The 13,263-nt window shown below is 45.7% G+C and overlaps 1 non-coding gene across 1 annotated transcript; it reads left to right on the top strand.

Moving 5' to 3' along the window:
• The first annotated feature begins 1,295 nt into the window (after positions 1–1,295).
• Positions 1,296–1,367, top strand: TRNAY-GUA (transfer RNA tyrosine (anticodon GUA)). Its single transcript has one exon. It is a non-coding gene; the product is annotated as a tRNA-Tyr (tRNA).
• Positions 1,368–13,263: the final 11,896 nt, after the last annotated feature.

Genomic DNA, 13,263 nt, shown 5'->3' with positions numbered 1-13,263 from the left:
GTTGATTTACAATATTATATGTTTCATGTGTGTAGCATAGTGATTCAATATTTTTATAGACTATACTCCATTTGAAGTTATTATAAAATATTGGCTCAATTTGTGAGTTCTCCTTTGACTCGGGGATGATTTAGAAGTGTGATCTTTAACTTCTAAATACTTGGGGACTTTCCAAAGATCTTTTTGTTAATTTCTAAGTTAATTCTGCTGTGGTAAGAGAAATTCCTCTCTGTAAATTATTTTTAAATTCTTATTAAGACTTGTTTTAGGGCCCAGTTATATGATCTATCTTGGTGAATGTTTCTTATTCACTTGAAAAGAATGTGTATCTGCTCTTGTTGGCTGGAGTGTTTTACGCTTGCGTTTGTTGTTTGGTCGCTGAGTCATGTCCGACTCTTTTGTGACCCCACGGACTGTAGCCCACCAGACTCTTCTGTCCATGGATTTCCCAGACAAGAATATCGGCGTGGGTTGCCATTTTCTTCTCCAGGGGATCTTCCCGACCTTGAGATTGAATGTGTATCTTCTGCATTGCATGTGGATTTTTTACCACTGAGCCACCAGGGAAGCCTGGATTGTTCTGTAAATACAAATTCAGTCAAATTGTTTGAGGGGCTTCCCTGGTGGCCCAGTGGCTAAGACTTTACGCCCCCAATATAGGGTGTCTGGGTTTGATCCCTGGCTAGGGAACTAGACCCCACATGCCTCAGTGAAGATCCAGCATGCCATAACTAAGACCCAGTTCAGCCAAATAAATAAATATTTAAATAAGTATATACCCCTTAAAAATTGTTTGATAGTGTTGTTCAGGTTTTCTGCTTTCTGTGTCTACTTTCTTATTGATTATCAAAAGAAGTCTATTGCAGTATTAACTATAAATGTGGATTTGTCTGTTTTTCTTCAATTCTTCCATTTTTCTCTGTATGTATATTAAGCTTTGTTATTTCTTACATACACATTTAAGATTGCTGTATCTTCTTGATGAATTGACCTCTTTGTCATCATGAAATGTCCTTCATACCTGGTAATAGCTCTTATCCTAATGTCTACTTCATCTAATATTAATGTAACAACTTCCGTTTTCTTATGCTTACTGTTTGCACAAAAATCTTTTTCCATCCTTTTACTTTTAACTTGTGTTTTAAATTTTAAAGTGTATCTCTTGTAAGCAGCATGGGCTTCCCTAGTAGCTCAGTTGGTAAAGAATCTGCCTGCAATGCAGGAGACCCCTGTTTGATTCCTGGGTCAGGAAGATCCACTCTGGGATAGGCTACCCACTCCAATATTCTCGGGCTTCCCTGGTGGCTCAGCTGGTAAAGAATCCGCCTGTAATGCGGGAGGCCTGGGTTCGATCCCTAGGTTGGGAAGATCCCCTGGAGAAGGGAAAGGCTACCCACTCTAGTATTCTGGTCCGGAGAACTCCGTGGACTGTATAGTTCATGGGGTCGCAAAGAGTCAAACACAACTGAGCAACTTTCATTTTCATTTTGTCAGCGGCGTATACTTACACCTGGCTTTTACCCAGTCTGACTCTCTTTTCCTTTTTTTGAATGTTTAGACTGTTTACATTTAATGTAGTCATCAGTATGATTGGGATTAAGTGTACCACTTTGCTAATTGTTTGCTATTTGTCTCCTCTGTTCTTTGTTCCTTCTTTCCTCCTCTTTTTGTGACTTTTGGGTGAATATTTTAAAAATTCCACTTTATCTTCACTACTCGCTAATTTGCTCTACTTCTCTGTTTTATTTCTTTAGTGATGGCTCTGGGGTTTGAGATATTCATCACATGGTCCTACTGAATTCCCTAGTGAATGCCCTGAGTTATCATCAACAAGGACTCTCTCCTTCCTGGTTAGTTAAAACTTAAGTGCTGTGTAATTTCTGGGAGCAGTTCAGCTCAGTGTTTCTTGGTAGCTCTTTAGCCTGGAGTTTCATTCTACCTGTGAACATCTTGTATTCAGTAAAGACTCAAGGGCACTCCTGGGAAGGTTTTTTTTTTTGTTTTTTGTTTTAGCTGTTTTTCTCCCTACTTCTCTCCATCAGAACTCAGTCCTTCAACTTCCAAACTTCCAGGTATCTCAGCTTCTCTGAACCCCCATCTCTGTCTCCTCGACACACTGGCTTGGGGTTCTCTGTCCCTGCTGTGTGGTCTGGAGGGTGCCTCCAGGAAGAAAGTGAGGACTCCTACCAGCCTAACTTCATCTGTTTCCTTTCTTTAGGACTCACTGTGCTACCTGTTGTCCATTGTCTGAACAAGTGTTTCATATGTTTTGTTTGGTTTTCTAATTGTTTATTGTGGGAGGGTAAATCTGGTCTATGTTATTCTCTTATGTCATAAAGAGAAGTCTCATTTAACTTTTGATTATTGATCTTTATTATGTGGCTACATAGTCTTTATTATAATAATTTAAAAATGCATATAAATAATCTATGTTCATAGCAGAAAATCCTTGAAATGCCCATTGAACTAAAAATCATCCATAATCTCCTCTATCCTGAAGTAAGCATAAATAATGTTTTAGCATATATCTTTCCAGACTTTTCTATGTGCATGTGTATCTATAAGTATGAAACTAAGACTATACTATCCACTGCGACGATGGTTTATAACGGCTGCCCGGTCCCCAGGAACACAGAGAAATGGCAACTATTTTTTTCCATATTATGACAACTCATGAGTTTTATAGGAGAGCCGCCTACATTTCAGACACATTTGTAAGACTCTGGATTTGATAAATTTCACATGTAAAAGAAAACTGTGTGTACATGTGTATGTATATAAAATTCTGCAAGTCTGCAAATGTAAAATTTTGAAAGAGAAGGAATTTTATATAACCTCCCCCCCCCAAATAAAAAGAAAAAAAGGAGAGAAAGAACGAAAAATGACAGATTTAGCATCATATTTTTAGGCCTCAAAAGGGCTTGTCATCAAATGCACTGTTTGAGTGGGCAAAGACCGAATTTTTTTTATGGATTGTCAGATTTCAAGAATTTTGTTCAAGTCTGGACTATTTATTAATTTGGACCTTTTAAAGTTAAAAAGAAATAAACCAAATAAGCCAGCCTGCTAAAAAAGAAGAAGGTACAAATGAAAGTTCTGTAGCTCTTTTCAGAAAACGCCCTCTACTAGCCAGATCAGAAGTGGCCACTGGTCAGCAGGGAGTGAGCATGGCAAAAGCTTTGAGGTTAGAGTCGTGAAGACCCAGACTCTAGCTGCAACCTTTGGCAATTTCCTCATCCACAAAATGAAGATAAGTGTGACTCAGAGGCTGACTGTGAAGAGGAAATGAAATAAAATTTGTAATGTGTCCAGTGACCAAAACCACTCAGGTGTTCAGTAAAAAACCTCAGAGGTATTGCAAAACCAGCTCCAGATCATAGAGCCAGCAGAGTGTCAAGTACAAAGTCACCTTCTCCAGCCCTCAGTGTATTTATTCCCTTTATCTTCATATATTTTTCCAGCTAAAGTCTCTCTTTTTAAAGACACTTTAGTCGTTATGTTTTTCCAGAACACTGAAAACTCTATCCATGACCCCTTGGTTTCCACAGTCAGATGTGCTCAGCTGTCATGGGTATTTTCTCCGTGTCTCTCTGTCTTTCCCTTCCCTCCCCTCCCCGAGTCGGTCGCTTTTCCTCTGTGTGTCTCTTTGGTGGAGGGGAGGCCCTCTTGATTCTTCATACCTTTGTCCTTCTCCTCCAACCACATACCCTAAGAAAAGTGTGAGTGCTGGGTGTGCTTCTGGGGGATGCACTCTTCTGTGTCACCTAGTCCTTAAAGAGCCATTGCTGGACATCCCTGGGGGTCCAATGGTTAGGGATCCACCTACATGTGGGATCCAGGAAGATCCCACGCACCGGGAGCAACCGAGCTCGTACAACACAAGTACTGAGCCCGCACACCTAGAGTTGGTGCTGGGCAGCAAGAGCCACCATCACGAGGAGAAGCGCGCGCACCGCAACCAGAGAAAGCCTGAGCATAGCGCTGAAGACCCAGTGCAGCCAAAAATCAATAAATACATTTTAAAGAGCCATTGCTTCCATTACTGTGGTCCAATCAGCATTCCAGAGGCACTCTTTCCTCCTCCCCCGACCCCCTCAATTCCCCTCAGGTTCACCCTGCCTCCATCAGCCCCAAGAGCTCCAGGAAGATCAACATGAGAGGAATGCAGGATATTTGCTCCTTGATCTCACTGGAGGAACGTGCCATCACTATCGGAGGCAAGAATGACAAATGTCCATCTATATTTTATGACAAAGCATCAGGACATTCTCTGCATAGATGGTTTTAGGAGGGTTCTAGCTGGGCTTCAGGGACTTCTCAAAGTCTGCAGACTGCCTCTGGGGGTTGAGATTGGCCATGTGACCTTCAGTTCTGGTTTAGTGCCATTCATAGGTGAAAGTATTGGTCTGTCACTGCCTGTCAGGGGGTACCTCAGATGACTCAGAGGCGGGGTGTCTTGGCCCATGATGGCCACCTTCCTAGATGGGGGGTCAGAGGCTTTGACCTTTCTGTGGCCAGTGTGGCAGGACATGCCCACACCTGTAAGGCAGAGATTAAAAGATTGGAGTACCAAGGAGATCTGGGTTATTAGTGCTAATGGGTTCTTCTTGTACTCATGGCAAGCAATAAAACATAAAAACCAAAGATTATGGAACCAGATCGACCTCTGTTGGAATCCAGACTCTTGGGCTTCCCAACTGTGAGGTCCTTGGCAGTGGCTCTCCCCTTAGGTTCCTTGTCTTTCTTGTAGAACTAGAGATGAGCCACTGTAAGTAAAAAAATGCAACTGCTCTGCACATAGTAGGTGATCACTGAATGTTAATATCCTTTCTTTTTCTCTTTCCTAAACTTGGATTATCTTTGACATTGTTCTTATAGCAATCCTTGGACATAAACAGGGAGAATATTTGTATTCCCATTTTAGAAATGAGAAAATGGGATTTGCATAAGATCACAGGAACAGGGCTGGGTCTGGACCCCAGAAATTGATACTACAGTAGAACTGCTATGGAAGAAGACAAGCTGAGCTTTCATCCTGGCCTTACCCCTGCTTGCTGGGTGACCTCCCTGAGCCTCAGTTTCCTCATCTGTAAAGTGAGGATAATAAGAGAGTCTACCTCCGAATGTTATTGTGAGGATAAAGGAACTAATATTTATAAACTGCTTAGACTGGCCAATAATAAACAGTGCGTGCTAAGTCGCTTCGGTCCAATCCGACTCTTTGCCACCCTGTGGACTGTAGCCCACTAGGCTCCTCTGTCCATGGGGATTCTCCAGGCAAGAATACTGGAGTGAGTTACCATTCACTTCTCCAGGTGACCTTCCTGACCTAGGGACTGAACCTGCATTTCTTATGTCTTCTGAATTGGCAGGCGAGTTCTTTACCACTAGTGCCACCTGGGAAGCACATAATAAACTGTAGCTCTGATGATTAAATGAGACTTACAAAGCCCTCTCTCAGGGGCTTATTTTTGGATATTTTCTTGGGGCATTCTGGGAGAGTGTCCTTTTGAGTTCTCTGTGTCCTGAATCTTAATGAGGGATGCTGTTGTGCTGTGCTTAGTTGCTCAGTTGTGTCTGACTCTTTGCGACCCCCTGGACTGTACCCCAGCAGGCTCCTCTGTTCATGGAATTCTCCAGGTAAGAATACTGGAGTGGTTTGCCATGCCCTCCTCCAGGGGATCTTCCCAACCCAGGGATTGAACCCAGGTCTCCCACATTGCAGGGAGATTCTTTACCGTCTGAGCCACCAGGGAAGTCCAAGAATACCGGAGTGGATGGCTTATCGCTTCTCCAGGGGATCTTCCCGACCCAGGAATTGAACTGGGGTCTCCTGCATTGCAGGCAGATTCTTTACCAGCTGAGCTACCAGGAAAGCCCTAATGAAGGGTAAAGGGAGTTAATCAGTATCCATCTACGTCCAGTTACTTCCCCCTGACAGGAGGGTATACTGTGTGGGCCTGTGAGTGCATGTGTGTTATGATGGAAACCAGGGTGGGCTCCCTGGAGCAGGCGTCACTCAGGCAGCAGACCTGAGCTCGCCATCAGTCACCATCTCCCATGTGTATGTATCTTTTTGTGACGGTGGCTCAGGGAGAGTCTGCTCTTAATATTCAACTGGCAATGACAGGCACCAAAATTTGATTTATATCCATGGTAACTGTCATCCAGGGGAACAGTGAGAAAAAGAGTCTTTTTACCCATCCTCGTCAAACAGAGCCAGTGCCCAGAGACCATCGGGCTCTCCTTCTGGCTCTCCTTCTGGCTGGCCCCAGCTTGCCTCTGCAGAGAAGATGTGTGTGTCTCTTCCTCATCTCTCCCTCCCAGGGAGCCCCGGCTTATGGTTCGAGGCTGCAGATCAGCAGACCTGAAGGCAACAGAACAAGGACCCAGCCTTCCTGCCTCTGAAAACTTCCCTGAGGCCTGGCTCCTCAGGTGCTGCATGGGAGGCTTGGGGAATCCGTCATACTCCAGATAAGGCTGAATTGCTCAAAAAGCTTGCATTTGTGGTAGCTGATAGTTTTGCCAGCAAAGACTGGTGGTGGTGGAGGGCGCAGGGGAGATGCTTGACGGAACTTTCTGGCGGTGGGAAGGCCTCCTCCCTCTCTCTCCTCACTCCTGAGGCTGCTGGCATGTCTTCTCTGAGGTATTTTTTCATGGGAAGGGGTTTTCATCCTCATCTGCTTCTGAAAACTTCTCTGTAGAGAAGTAAGGACGTTCTGGTACCAGATGGAGGGGGAGAGCCACACCCTGACCGATCTGGACAACTTTGTTGAGATCTGATTTGTCTTGATGGCCTAAAGGGGTAGAATATGGTTTGATTTATAAATCTGTTAGTCAGTTGGGCTTAAGTTGTGGGCTGGTTGCTTTGGAAGCTTTGAGACAGATCAGAGCATTGTTTTGTAACTTACGCTCCTTAAGACTCTGGTCCTGAGAAGTAGTTCATGAACAAACGGGTCCATGGTTGTATACATTTGGAAATTGGTTCATACTCTACTCTGTTTTGTTTTTTGACCTCGCTGCTCGGCTTGAGGCACCTTAGTTCCCCGACCTGGAATCGAACGTTGACTGCCATAGCAGTGAAAGTGCTGATTCTACCACTGGATCCTCAGGAATTTCCCAAGGCGGTTCAGTTGCTAAGTGGTGTCTGACTCTTTTGTCTCCATGGACTGTAGCTAACCAGCCTCCTCTGCCCATGGGATTTTCCAGGCAAGAGTACTGGAGTGGTTTGCCATTTCCTTCTCCAAGGGATCTTTCTGACCCAGGTATCAAACCTGGGTCTCCTGCAATGCAGGTGGGTTCTTTACTGTCTGAGCCACCAGGGAAGCCCATAAAGGGAATCCATATAGGGCTTTCTCATACTCTATCCCTTTATTGGAACATTACAACTCATAGAACATGTGAAAATGCCCTGAGATGTGGTATATTTAAAGAAACTATTGCAGCATTATCTAAGTTCATGTTTCCCAGACATTCTTTACCAGAATTTTTTTTTTTTTTTTTGCACTCACATTTGTTCCATAAAACAAACTGGGGAATGGCTGGAATGGAGATTTCCACTGGTCCTAATGCAGCTCTTGCCAATAGCATGATTTCAGAATACAGCTGGAAGGAAACAAGATCTAGCTGAGATGAAGAGGACTGTGTGGCTCATTTCCCCCATATTCCAGAATCACGGAGCCGTAAGTCTTCTTAGTGAGGTTGTTGTTGGAGGTTGGAAAGAATGAAAAATGCCCTTTGAACTGAGAAGGTATCCTGAGGAAAAATGAGGCAGGCAGCTCTGTATAATCAATGGATCAGTTTATTACAGGGTTATTTACCAACAGGGTAGATTTGGGCAGACAACTATCTGGAAGCTGCACAATTTGATAGTTAACCTAAGGTAGAGGGTAGGTGCCTGGAAACTGGACATACATTTCTAATCAAGATTTATGACAGGTAACTAGTCTCGTGGGTGCTGGGAAAATATCACCAAAGTTCCTCATCATTGTTTAGGGACTAACAGAGCGTAGAGTCCACCTGGTTCTAACGATTATTAAACAGTATCTATTAATTACAAACCCCCTGCCAACAGTGAAGTGATTTACTGCTCAGTGCAGTCTTGGGGAGGGTCAGTGGAAGGACAGGAGGAACTGAATGGACCCAAGGCGGTGTCAGTTCAGTTACACTCACAGCTAATGGATTGGGGAATGGGAGGCTGGCTGGGAGAGCCTGGAAGAGGGCTGTCTGCCTTCTCCTCACACAGGCCTAACGTTAGAGACTTCACTGCCTCCTGCGGGATCCATTTGTGAGCTTGTTAGGAAGCTCACCTTCCTGTCCATAAGTAGTGTCCCAGCCCCTGGAGTCATGGAGCTGAGCCCAATCCACTGTGGATTGTTATCCCTTCAGTCTGGAGAAGGGAATGTCTACCCACTCCAGTGTTCTTGCCTGGAGAATTCCATGGACAGAGGAGGCTGGTGGACTACAGTCCATGGGGTCACACAGAGTCGGACACGACTGAGCAACTAACACACACACACACACACACCCCATCAGTGGCTCAGTGGAGCCCTCACGTTCCTCTCTGAGGTCTCTTTTCCTATGTCTTCTGTGTTGCTTATGTAATGTGGTCTAGAGATCCTCACCGTCATGTTTTCATTCCTCTAGATAGGCTGCTGCTGCTGCTAAGTCACTTCAGTCGTGTCCGACTCTATGCGACCCCATTAGATGGCAGCCCACCAGGCTCTGCTGTCCCTGGGATTCTCCAGGCAAGAACACAGGAGTGGGTCTAGATAGGCTGTGCTTGGCTAATATCCTTGCACAGTGTGGTGAGGAGGAGTAGATCTGAACACAGACTGAGCATTTTCTTCAGAGCAGCACCTGCCCCCAGTCTCTGTCCCAGAAAGGTCAAGTCTGGTCTTACCTACTTGCCTCTCTTGTCCGGTGGCAACTCTTATGTGTTGGGGAAGGGTCCTTTGATTAGCCTGTCCATGCCACACAGGTCCACAATAGGGATATGATATGTGTTCATGTGGGTTAATAGGTCTTGCCCCAGTGAGAAGGGTTGGCTGAGGTTTTCTATTTAGTCATTACATTCTCCTCAGCACGAGTGTCTTTGGATAGGAAGTCTCAGTAAGCCAGTTACCTTATCAGTTAGGATTCTGTCCATGTCAAATGATAGAAAACTCTCCTCAAAATGCCTTAAACAATTAAGACCTTTACAAGCACACTAGCCAGCATTTAGCTGTAGCCTGTGTGTGCTAAGTCACTTCAATAGTGTCCAACGTTTTTGCGACCTTATGGACTGTAGTCCGCCAGGCTCCTCTGTCCATGGGATTCTCCAAGCAAGAATACTGGAGTGGGTTGCCATACCCTCCTGCAGGGGATCTTCCCAACCCAGGGATTGAACCTGCATCTCTTAAATCTCCTGCATTGGCAAGTGTGTTCTTTACCACTAGCGCCACGTGGGAAGCCCCAGCAGCAGTCTAAAATGCCTCAAATATGCTCTTTCATTTTGTTTCTTTTCAAGAGTTTTAATTTCTTCTATTTACCTATAATCTCACTCTCTCTCTCTTTTTTTTTTTTTGACATTGGATATGGCAATGACGAGGCTTCCCAGGTGGCACTAGTGGTAAAGAACCCACCCGCCAATGCAGGAGATGCAAGAGATGCAGGTTCCACGCTTGGGTGGGGAAGATCCCCTGGAGGAGGGCATGACAACCCACTCCGTGATTGTGGTATGTTTTGAAGCGGATTTTTTTAGGTTTATTTTGTTTGGAATTGGATCAACTTCTTGAATCTCTAGATTAATGTCTTTCACTAAATTTGAGAAGTTTTCAGCCATTATTTCTTTGAGTATTCTTTCAGCCCCACACTTTCTCTTCTTCAGCCAACAGTACAAATGTTACATCTTTGGTGTAATCCCCCAGGTCCCTAAAACTCTGTTCATTTCCTTTCAGTTTATTTTTTCTCCGTTGTTTATATTGGATAATTTCTGTTACTCCATCTTTAATTTTACTGATTATTTCCTCTGCCAGTCATATTTACATTGTGTTGTTTATTTCAGTTGTATTTTTCAGCTCTAAATTTCTAGATGGCTCTTCTTTATATCTTATATTTCTTGGCTGAGACTTTCTATTTTTTTAATGTGTTTTAAGCATGTTCATAATTGCTCATCAAAGCAATTGATGCTGCTAAAAATCCTTGTTAGACAATCCCAATATCCATATCATCTTGTTCCCTCATTGATTGTCTTTTCTCATTTAAGTTGAGATTTTCCTTGTAGGTATGATGAATAATTTTCAGTTTTATCCTGGACATTGGGTATTGGGTGTTATGTTGGGAGACTCTAGATCCTATTTACCCTTTCTTTGCAAGCAGTTACCCTGTTTAGGTGAAGCCCACAGACCCAAGTAGGGATGGATGTTCAGTTTCCCACTGGATCCCACTCACACCATCCCAGTAAAAGCAGGTCACTGCCTCACACTGCCAAGCCTTGTCTCATTGCCAGTGAATGGAGATGGAAGTTCCATTTTCTACTGGACCCTGCTTGGTGGAGGCTTAAAAAGAAAGAAGCAGTTTAATTCATTTTACAAATTGAGCCTAGGCATTCTCCTCCATGGGGTCCCCAGGGGGCCTTGTCCCAAGTGGTCCATGTGACCTAACCTTTCTGAGTGTCTAGGACAGTGTTAGTTTTTAATAAGGCAGTGCCAACCAAGGGGTAGAATCCCCTCCCCCCATCTGCCACCCAAAATGTGGTGCCCAGAGTGGTCTGCAGCCTGGAGATAACAGTCCCCATGCCTGCTCCTGGGAAAAGCTGTTAACACTGCAGGGAAAGGGAACTCCATCCCCCTAACCATCCCCTTCCCTCCACACTGTCACTCCCACCATGTATTTTGAGTGTCTGCTGTGCACTCTGGCTGGTGCTGTTTCTAGGGAATCTTAAGACCTGAACTGTGCTGTCAAGGAGCTCACAGCCTACTGTGTGTGTGTGAGTGTGTGTGTGTGTGTGTGTGTGTGTGTGTGTATTTGCGTGCACGTCCAGGTAAAGGGAAAGTGAAAAGTGAAAGTGTTAGTCACTCAGTTGTGTCCAACTCTTGTGACCCTATGGACTATAGCCCACCAGGCTCCTCTGTCCATGGGATTCTCCAGGCAAGAACACTGAGTGGGTTGCCATGCCTTTCTCCAGGGGAGTCTTCTCAATCCGGGATCGAACCTGGGTCTCCCACATGGCAGGTAGAGGTGGACAATTACAGCTCGGTGTGCTGTGTGGAGCCACAACACGACTAAAGAAGCAGAGGAGGCCCTGGAGAGTCAGGGAGGGATCCCCAAAGAGGGGTGACCAGGGGTGGTCTGTGTATGTAGAGGTGTGGGAAGGGCCTTCCAGGTGGAGGGAACAGCATGACCAGAGGCCAGGAGTAAGGAAGAGAGTGGGCACTTGCACCCTCAGTGAAGTCCCTGCTGAGAGCCCAGCTGTGTATAGAGAAGCCTCTTTGTATATTTAAACCAGGGAATCTGATACTTTACAATGGAACATATAGTCTGGGTACTGCTGGACCGAGGCAGTCTAATTTATTTTACAAATCAACAAGGACTGGGAGGACCTCAGTGACATTTTTATTGAGGGAATAGGGTCAACGTGTAATCGTCTTCCATTGAGAAAATTCATCAGCATAAAATTACAGAGTGTAAATGTCTGAGATCTTGAGCTGCTTTCTGGGTAGACAAGGGCTGTCCTCTGTGGATGTGGTGGGGACGACTTCTCTGGTATTTTCAAGAGCCCTTCTCCTGGTTTGTGATCCTGCATGGTCGGTTAGTCCATTTAATTCATTCATGTCAAGTGTTTATTCAGTGCTTTCTGGGTAGTCTGGGCCTTGTGCCCTGAGCTGAGTGTTTGTAAATAATCACTCATAACCTTTGTTTTCAGGGAACTTGCAGAAGATGGAGGGACACAGACATGGAGTCATCAAGCTCAGCAAAGAGTGCAATGATAGGAACATGGGGACTGGTTGAAGACAGAAGCATCCTCGAGCTGGGTGATCGGAGCAGTGTCAAGAGGGTTTATGCAGGTGCAGGCAGGATATGGAAAAACTGCAGGGTGGTGCAGCAGCTCGCTGGTCACACTGGGAACCTCCATCACTCATGGACGTGAAAGGAGTAGTTATAAGGCCTCCAAGACAAAGAGGCTACGTGGCAGGAGCCAGGACTTTCATGTGAACAGCAGGACTGTGTGGAGGAAGTGGGGGAAGCCAAACCTTGGCCCCTCTTCTCTCGCCTCCATTAGCTAAACCCAAGGGAACCAGAAGGCAAGAGGGCCTGTTGATATAGCCCAGAGAGGTGGGCCTCCATCTGCCGATGGGCACAGAGCAGAGTTGGGGGGAGGGAGCACAGAGCAGAGTTGGGGGGAGGGGAGCACAGAGCAGGGTGGTGGGGGGGGGAAGGAGCACAGAGCAGAGTTGCGGGGAGGGAGCACAGAGCAGAGTTGGGGGGAAGGAGCACAGAGCAGAGTTGGGGGGAGGGAGCACAGAGCAGAGTTGGGGGGAGGGAGCACAGAGCAGGGTTGGGGGGAGGGAGCACAGAGCAGGGTTGGGGGGAGGGAGCACAGAGCAGGGTTGGGGGGAGGGAGCACAGAGCAGGGTTGGGGGGAGGGAGCACAGAGCAGGGTTGGGGGGGAGGGAGCACAGAGCAGGGTGGGGGGAGGGGAGCAGAGATGTGCTGCTCTCAGACTTTTGCAGGGAGCACAGGGGAGGCTTCCCTTTGGAGAGGATGTTTGCGCTCCATGTTAGTCTCCTGGGCATGCCGTAACAAAGCACCACACACTGGGTGTTTTGGAACAGCAGTAATGTCCTGTCCCCAGTGCTGGAGGCCAGAAGTCCAAAATCAGCTGTTGGCAGGGCCGGTTGCCACTGAAGGTGCTGGGGAAGGAAGTTTCAGGCTGCTCTCCTGGTTCGTTCGTGGTAGTTGCTTGGTTGTGGCAGCATCACTCTAGTCTTCACATGGCAGTCTCCCTGTGTGTGTCCAAAGTCCCCCTTTTTATAAGGACACAAGTCATGTTGATTCGGGGGTCCACCCCTTAATTTAGCTAATTACATCTCAAATAGGGTTTCATTCTAAGTTCTTGGAGGCCAGTACTAAAACATATGAAAATTTTAGGAGATTCAGATCAACTCATCACAACCTGTATTTTGAAAGATGGGTAGGAATTCACCAGGCAGACAAGTACATGTGTATGTGTGTACATGTGTATGTGTGTACATGTGTATGTGTATATGTGTGTGTCCTGAA

The sequence above is a fragment of the Bubalus kerabau genome, chromosome 11 (genome assembly GCF_029407905.1).
Source record: "Bubalus kerabau isolate K-KA32 ecotype Philippines breed swamp buffalo chromosome 11, PCC_UOA_SB_1v2, whole genome shotgun sequence".
NCBI lineage: Eukaryota > Metazoa > Chordata > Mammalia > Artiodactyla > Bovidae > Bubalus > Bubalus kerabau.
This window is presented reverse-complemented; position numbering and strand designations above follow the sequence as displayed.